Source organism: Bos taurus, chromosome 21, assembly GCF_002263795.3.
Source record: "Bos taurus isolate L1 Dominette 01449 registration number 42190680 breed Hereford chromosome 21, ARS-UCD2.0, whole genome shotgun sequence".
Lineage (NCBI taxonomy): Eukaryota > Metazoa > Chordata > Mammalia > Artiodactyla > Bovidae > Bos > Bos taurus.
The window spans coordinates 45,238,796-45,245,968 of record NC_037348.1 but is presented as its reverse complement, the minus strand read 5'-3'; the positions used below and the strand labels follow the sequence as shown (position 1 = coordinate 45,245,968).

The 7,173-nt window shown below is 40.9% G+C and overlaps 1 long non-coding RNA gene across 1 annotated transcript; it reads right to left on the bottom strand.

The window, feature by feature from the left end:
• Positions 1-721: 721 nt before the first annotated feature.
• LOC132343371 (uncharacterized) lies at positions 722-4,153 on the bottom strand. Its single transcript, XR_009492178.1, has 3 exons — positions 3,701-4,153; positions 2,794-2,932; positions 722-2,054 (listed from the first exon to the last, which is right to left on the bottom strand). It is a non-coding gene; the product is annotated as an uncharacterized lncRNA (long non-coding RNA).
• Between the last annotated feature and the right edge of the window lie 3,020 nt (positions 4,154-7,173).

The following is a 7,173-nucleotide window of genomic DNA, read 5'->3' as shown; positions in this document are numbered from 1 at the left end:
CTCCTCCATCAATGGGATTTTCCAGGTAAGAGTACTGGAGTGGGGTGCCATTGCCTTCTCCAATAGCCAGCCTGAGTTTACCCAAAAAAGTTACGCTACACTATTTCTTTCTCAGAGGGTATTGGTAGATTGGTAGTCAAGGAGAATGCAATACAAAGAGCATAAAACATTGAGCTCCTTTTGGACAAGATGAAAAACTGTGGATTAGATTATAACACAGTTAGATTTTGTTTGAAGGACTTAGACCTAAGAAAGCAGATAAATGTTATCTTGGACAAGTCCTTCAGTTATGCTGCTGGGCTCTGTCACAGACTGCATCACACTTAACATTTTTATTAATGATTTAGATAGAAACTTATATGTAATTAAGTGTGTAGATCACATGTAGTTAAGAATTATTAACATGCTCATTGACATTAAAGAGTCATTTAATAAACCTAGTTGTAAAAGCCAGTGTTTCAATTAAAAATCAACTTTATAATTGTACTTCAGGTAAACATGTCCTTCAGTCATATTTGGAAAAACAAAAATTTAATAGACTGCAATCATGTTAATTAAAATTCAGTGCTTACAGGGAACTCAGCTGGGTGCTCTGTGATGACCTATAGGGGTAGGATGAGGGTGGGTGGGAGGAAGGGAGTCTCAAGAGGGAGAGGATATCTGTATACTTACAGCTGATTCACATTGTTGTACAGCACACATTAACACAACATCATAAAGCAATTATCCTCCAAAAAAAAAAAAAATCCAGTACTTAGAATCAGAGGAATATTGGCTCTACCTACTCTCGCTTGATCAACTCACACAACATTTTCAAATTAACATTGATAAACCAAAGTTTTCCATAGGAGGCCAACCAAGATAATAGGATTTGGAACTATCCTATCAAGCTGGTTTTTTTGGGAGAGAGTGGGGTCAATATATCTTCAAGTATCTGAAGGAGAGTTATACGGCAGATGTTAAACTTAATATTTGTGACTTTAAAGGACAAAGCCAGGCCAATGCACAAAAACCAAATGTAGGCAAAGTTTAGCTCAAACTTTCTAGCCATTAGGATGTGGGCTACTTTGGGGCTGTGGTAGTCTAATGGCCCCCAAAGATGTTAATCCCTGGAGTCTCTTCATGTATTGCCATAAAAAGCAGAAGAGACTTTGTAGATGCAATCAAGTTAAGGAAATTATTCTGGATTACCCAGATGAGTCCACTGTAATCACAATGGTCTTTAAAAGATGAAAGAAGCAGAAAAATTGAAGAAAATATGACGATGGAAGCAGAGGGTCAAAGACAAAGGAAAGTGTGAAGATGCTATGTCAATGGATTTGAAAATGGAGGAAGGGGCCATAAGCCGAAGAATGCAGGCAGTCTCCACACGTGAAAAAGGCAAAGAAGCAAGTTCTACACCAGAGCCTGTGGGGGGAACTCAGCCCAACCAGCACCTTGATTTTGGCCCCATGAAACTCATTTTGGACTTCTGACCACCCGAATTGTAGGATTGTATTTTTGTGTTGTTTAAGCCACTAAATTCATGGTAATTTGTCACAGAGACAAGAGGAAACTGATGCAGGAGATAATGAGCTTTCATCACCACAGGTACAGCAGTAGAGCTGAACTTTTTTGTTCTGGGGCGTTGAGAATTATTGAAAGGACTGGACTAGAATTATCTATAAAGTCTTTTTCCACCTGAACTGAGCTATCTTTTTTCATTTTTGGAATATTTTCCCACAACTTCAACAATAACCTCTTGATCATAACCCCCAAATTCTTATCTCTAGCTCTAATTTCTCTCAGTTTCTAGCTCTACATATCTTATTTGCTGACATTTTCATTTGGACATCCTAAAATCCCTTTAAAACCAATAAGGCCTCCAGAAAGAAAAATGAGGGGATTGAGAGTTTAGAATACAGACAGATAAATGTGGTCTTTCCATGAAAGAGGAACAATAAAGCCAACTTGCCTTCCATAAATGAACAAAACTGAGCAAAATCTGCCATGAAGAATTCTGATGACAATGTTTCAAGTGCTTTGGTGCAGCAAACTACATAGAAGCTTTTAAACTGCAAAGAAAATGAAGTTAAAATGTTTTCCCTTAAGTTATACTTCTTAAAAAATTTTTTTAATATATTCTTCACAAGAAAAAATACACTAAATACTATCTGGACCTGATATGCATGTCTTCAGCCATCTCTCTCAGGGCTGAGTCCAGAGAAATGATAGATAATAAGCATGAGTTAAAACTGCAGGAAGCCATGTCCTACAGTGGTATAGAGTGAAGGCTCTGAGGTCTGCCTGAAATAGAGTCACATTTACTGGGTGGGTAATGTTTACTGGGTGAGTAACCTTAGACAAGCTGGTTAACCTCCTTTGCCTCAGTTTCTTCTATAAAATGCAGAGAAACAGACTGTCTATTTCATAGGGTTGTTATAAAAATTATGGGAGATAATACAAATAAAGTGCTCAGAACACTGATGGTACATATCAAGTGTCCAATAAATATTAGGGTTTTTTTTTAAAAAGGAAGACTTAAAATGGAAAGCTTTTGACATCAACTCAAAGGAAGATTCTAGTTTCCAAGTGGCATTTGTTTGCATGCAAGATTTAATACAAGGATACATTGGCATTTTCTCTTGGCAGCCTGACTCATCTTGGTCCCTAATTACTGTCATGGTAGGGCATCATTTTTGGTGTCCTAATTTCCTGGCTCATTTTGGTGCTTGACTTGATGTCAACATTCTCCCTGACATCCCAGTGACTAATGCTGAGCATACCACAACTCCCTTCTGGTTCTTACCTTACCTGCTTTACTTTGGTGACCTGACCCACCTGTTCTTCAGGGCTTTCAGGAATGTATCACTCCAGTAGCCCTCTACTGCCTTCACCTTTCATCCATTTTAATAGTGCAACATTCCAGCTCTGACCTCAGCTCCAAAGGACTCTTTGATGGTTTTGGAAAGTTGTTAGGAAAAAAGAGTTGAAATTGAGGGAGAGGCTTTGAATGTAAGTGCTTGTGTGTCTCTATATCTTATTGACTAAGATGTCCAATATGTGCCATTAATTATTAAATTGGTCATGCTTTTAGGACTATTATTTTTTTCAAAAAATAGATACAATAGAAAAAATTGGTTAGCTTATAGACTAACTATATTCTCTTATCCAAATCAGAGAATATGCTAGAGAGTAAGTCCATACGATCATAAAACAGGCACCACTATCCACTTGGTGGCACCTAAACTGTAAATGTCATGGCTCACAGAAAATAATACATTTTCATAAGGTTGGCCGTACCAAAATTAAACCTATAACATGACCACAAAAAGTCATTTTAAAGTGGTGTCCAGTAATCAATGCAATAATGTAGAGAAAAGGATTAACTGTAAAGGTAAAGAAATAGAAATAAGTGGTTATGGGAATAAATGGTCACAGTATAAGTTGTGAACAAAACACAAATTTGTTGAAAAATTAATATTTGTATAGCACTTTACAATATGCTTTTTTATATACTCTACTTCATTTATTGGAACAGTATTATAACATTGATGCTGGTTATAGATTGTACACTTTCATTGTACAATAAGAACATTGTTCTTATTTTAAAGAATTTTTGGAAAGACAAGGATTTAATAGACTAAATTAAGGGAGGGGGAGGTTAGATGATTTGTTCAAGTGGACAATTTAGAAAGAGGCAGAATCGGTACTTAATTACATTTGCTCTGATTCCAAGTTCTGGACTTTCCCCATTATATCACGCTGCTTTCCTAGCACATGGACTACATTTACAAATGTGTTGAAAAACTATCTAAATAATCTTTTAAAATCTTCATTCTTACGAATCTTCAAGAAGAGAATACGTTTTACATGATTTTATCCAGTGGGTAAGCAGACTCTTTAGGCATAACCATCTTGAGGTTCTTTTTAATTTTTGATGACTATCAGCCTACTTCTCACAAAAGTTTGCGACTTATGATATCCACCCCACACGTATATATTAACAGAGGCGGCCAGAGCATCTGCTCTGAAAAGATATCATTCAATCAAAGGCAGGCCTGTGTAGGTGACCAGGTAGGTAATTGTCTTACTAGGTCATAACCGTCTGACCAGGCCATAATTCGTAACCTCACAAGAGGCTGGGTTGTCAACATGTTCAGGGCCTTTCAGCTCCCCTACCTGCCCTAACCCCACCCCACCCCACCCCCAGCGACCCAGCGACCCAGCCTCGCTTGCTGCCCCGACTTCTGAAGCTCTGCTCGGGGTGGGGGGAAAGGCAGAGTTAAGCTTCTGCAGTCTTTGGCGAGAGCCACTCCACATGTTGTCCGCAGAAATCCTGCCCTGAAAGAAGAACGGTGACCTCAAGAGATCTGCAGGTCTCTTGGGGCTCACATTCACCCTCCAGGGTCGGGGCCCACGCCGGAGGCCTGGCCCTGCGGGAGCTGGAGCTACGCATGCCCGCAGACCGCCCGGCTTGGTTGGCACGGAGCGCTGGCCCCTGTCGCCGGCGGCGGCTGCCAGGAGCCGCGAGGTGCGCGAGTCCGCGGCTCAAGAGGAGCGGGGGGCTCTGGGGAGGGCAGAGAGGATGGCAAGGCCCGCGGAGCAGTGGCGGCCCCGGGGCAGGATGCGAGGACCGCGTTTAGGGCGACCCGGACGCAAGAGGTGAGCGCCGGGCCTGCGGGGAGCGCAGCCGCGCCTCCCACCCGGGGTGAGTAGCCAAGTTCTTGGGTTAACGCAGGGCAGAAAGCAAAACTGATCTGCTGCGAACACCCAAGGAATGCCTTTATTCCACAAGAGCATCAGAAGACTCCTCTCTAGACTCACTTTCTAATTATAAAAATCCTTAATGGTATAGGCCCGCTGGGGTCTTAACACCACTTGTTCCCAAACCTCTTGCTGAATCACAGTGCTCATCTCTAGAGTTGACTTCTCTTCTTAACAACCTCTGTTTTGGTTTGTTTGTTTAAATTCAGCCCGTGGTCCAGTTCTTTTTTTTTCCCCTCACACTTTATGTCTTGTTTTATAGGCCCCTAAGATGCCGTGGTGGAGAGTGTAGTCAGCCTATGATATACAATCAACAAAAAATGTCTTATTGAATTAAAACTTACTTTTTAAATTGCCCACAGTGTAGTCATCTTATTAACAATATCATGTTAAATATTTGCTGTTGTTCAGTCGCTAAGTTGTGTCCGACTTTTGGCAGCTCCATGAACTGTAGTAGGCTACGCTTCCTTTTCCTTCACCATCTCCCAGAGTGTACCCAAACTCATGTGCATTGAGTCGGTGATGCCATCTAACCATCTCATCCTCTGTCTCCCCTTTCTCCTCTTGCCCTCAATCTTTCCCAGTACCAGGGTGTTTTTCAGTGAGTCGGCTCTTCACATCAGATAGGTAAACTATTGGAGTTTCAGCTTCAGCACCAATCCTTCCAATGAATGTTCAGGGTTGATTTCCTTTAGGATTGGATGGTTTGATCTCCTTGCTGTCCAAGGGACTCTCAAGAGTCTTCTCCAGCACCATATTTCAAAGGCATCACATTTCTTTGGCGCTCAGTCTTCTTTATGGTCGAACTGTCACATTTGAATATGACTACTGGAAATGGCACCCCACTCCAGTACTCTTGCCTGGAAAATCTCATGGATGGAGGAGCCTGGTAGGCTGCAGTCCATGGGGTCGCTAAGAGTCGGACACGACTGAGCGACTTCCCTTCACTCACTGGAAAAACCATAACTTTGATTGTATGGACCTTTGTCAGCAAAGTGCTGTCTCTGTTTTTTAATACACTGTCTAGGTTTGTCATAGCTTCTCTTCCAAGGAGCAAAAATCTTTTAATTTCATGGCTGCAGTCACTGTCCACAGTGATTTTGGAGCCCAAGAAAAGAAAATATGTTGTTTCCCCATCTATTTGCCATGAAATGATGGGCATGATCTTAGTTTTTTTAAATGTTGGGTTTTAAGCCAGCTTTTTCACTCTTCACTTTCACCCTCATCAAGAGGCTCTTTAGTTCCTCTTCGCTTTCTGCCATTAGAATGGTATCATCTGCATATCTGAGGTGGTTGATATTTCTTCTGGCAATCTTGATTCCAGCTATGAGTCATCCAGCCTGCCATTAGGTTTAAAAGATAATATAAGATGTAGCTATTTTGTGCATGCTCAGTCGTTTCAGTCGTGTTGGACTCTTCGCAGCCCAATGGACTGTAGCCTGCCAGGCTCCTCTGTCCATGAGATTTTCCAGGTGAGAATATTGGAGTGGGTTGCCATTTCCTCCTCCAGGGGATCTTCCCAATCCAGGGATCAAACCCACATCTCTTACATCTCTTGCATTGGCAGGCAGTCTTTATCACTGAATCACCTGGGAAGCCTCAGTCATTAGGGCAACACAAACCAAAATTACAATGATACTACTTATACTACTTAACACTCACTGGGATGTCTATTATTTTTTTAAAAAATAATAAATGTTGGTGAAGATGTGGAGAAATTGGAATTCTCATGCATGGCTGGGGGTTGTAAAATGGTACATACTAGGGAACAATATGGCAGTTCCTCAAAAAATTAAACAGAATTGTCATAAGATCCAGCAATTCCAATTCTGGGTGTATACCTAAAAGAATTGAAAACAGGAACTCAGATACTTGTACTTCAGTATTAATAACGGTATTATTCACAATAGCCAAACGGTAGAAACAATCCAAATGCCTATCAACAGATGAATAAACAAATGTCATATATACATAGAATGGAACATTATTCAGCCTTCAAAAGAAATGAAATTCTGATACATAGTACAACATGCATGAACCTTGAAAACATTGTGCTAAGTGAAATAACATGTTTTTATTTTGTTTTGATTTGATTAATTGAATAAATGGCAGCCCACTCCAGTACTCTTAACCTGGAAAATCCCATGGATGGAGGAGCCTGGTAGGCTTCAGTCCATGGGGTCGCTAAGAGTCAGACACGACTGAGTGACTTCACTTTCATTTTTCACTTTCATGCCTTGGAGAAGGAAATTGCAACCCACTACATTGTTCTTGCCTGGAGAATCCCAGGGACAGGGGAGCCTAGTGGGCTGCCGTCTATGGGGTCGCACAGAGTCAGACACAACTTAAGTGACTTAGCAGCTTAGCAGCCCCATATTAAGTAGCCACTTTTATATTCCAAATTCTTTTGTTTTAAATTGTATTTCT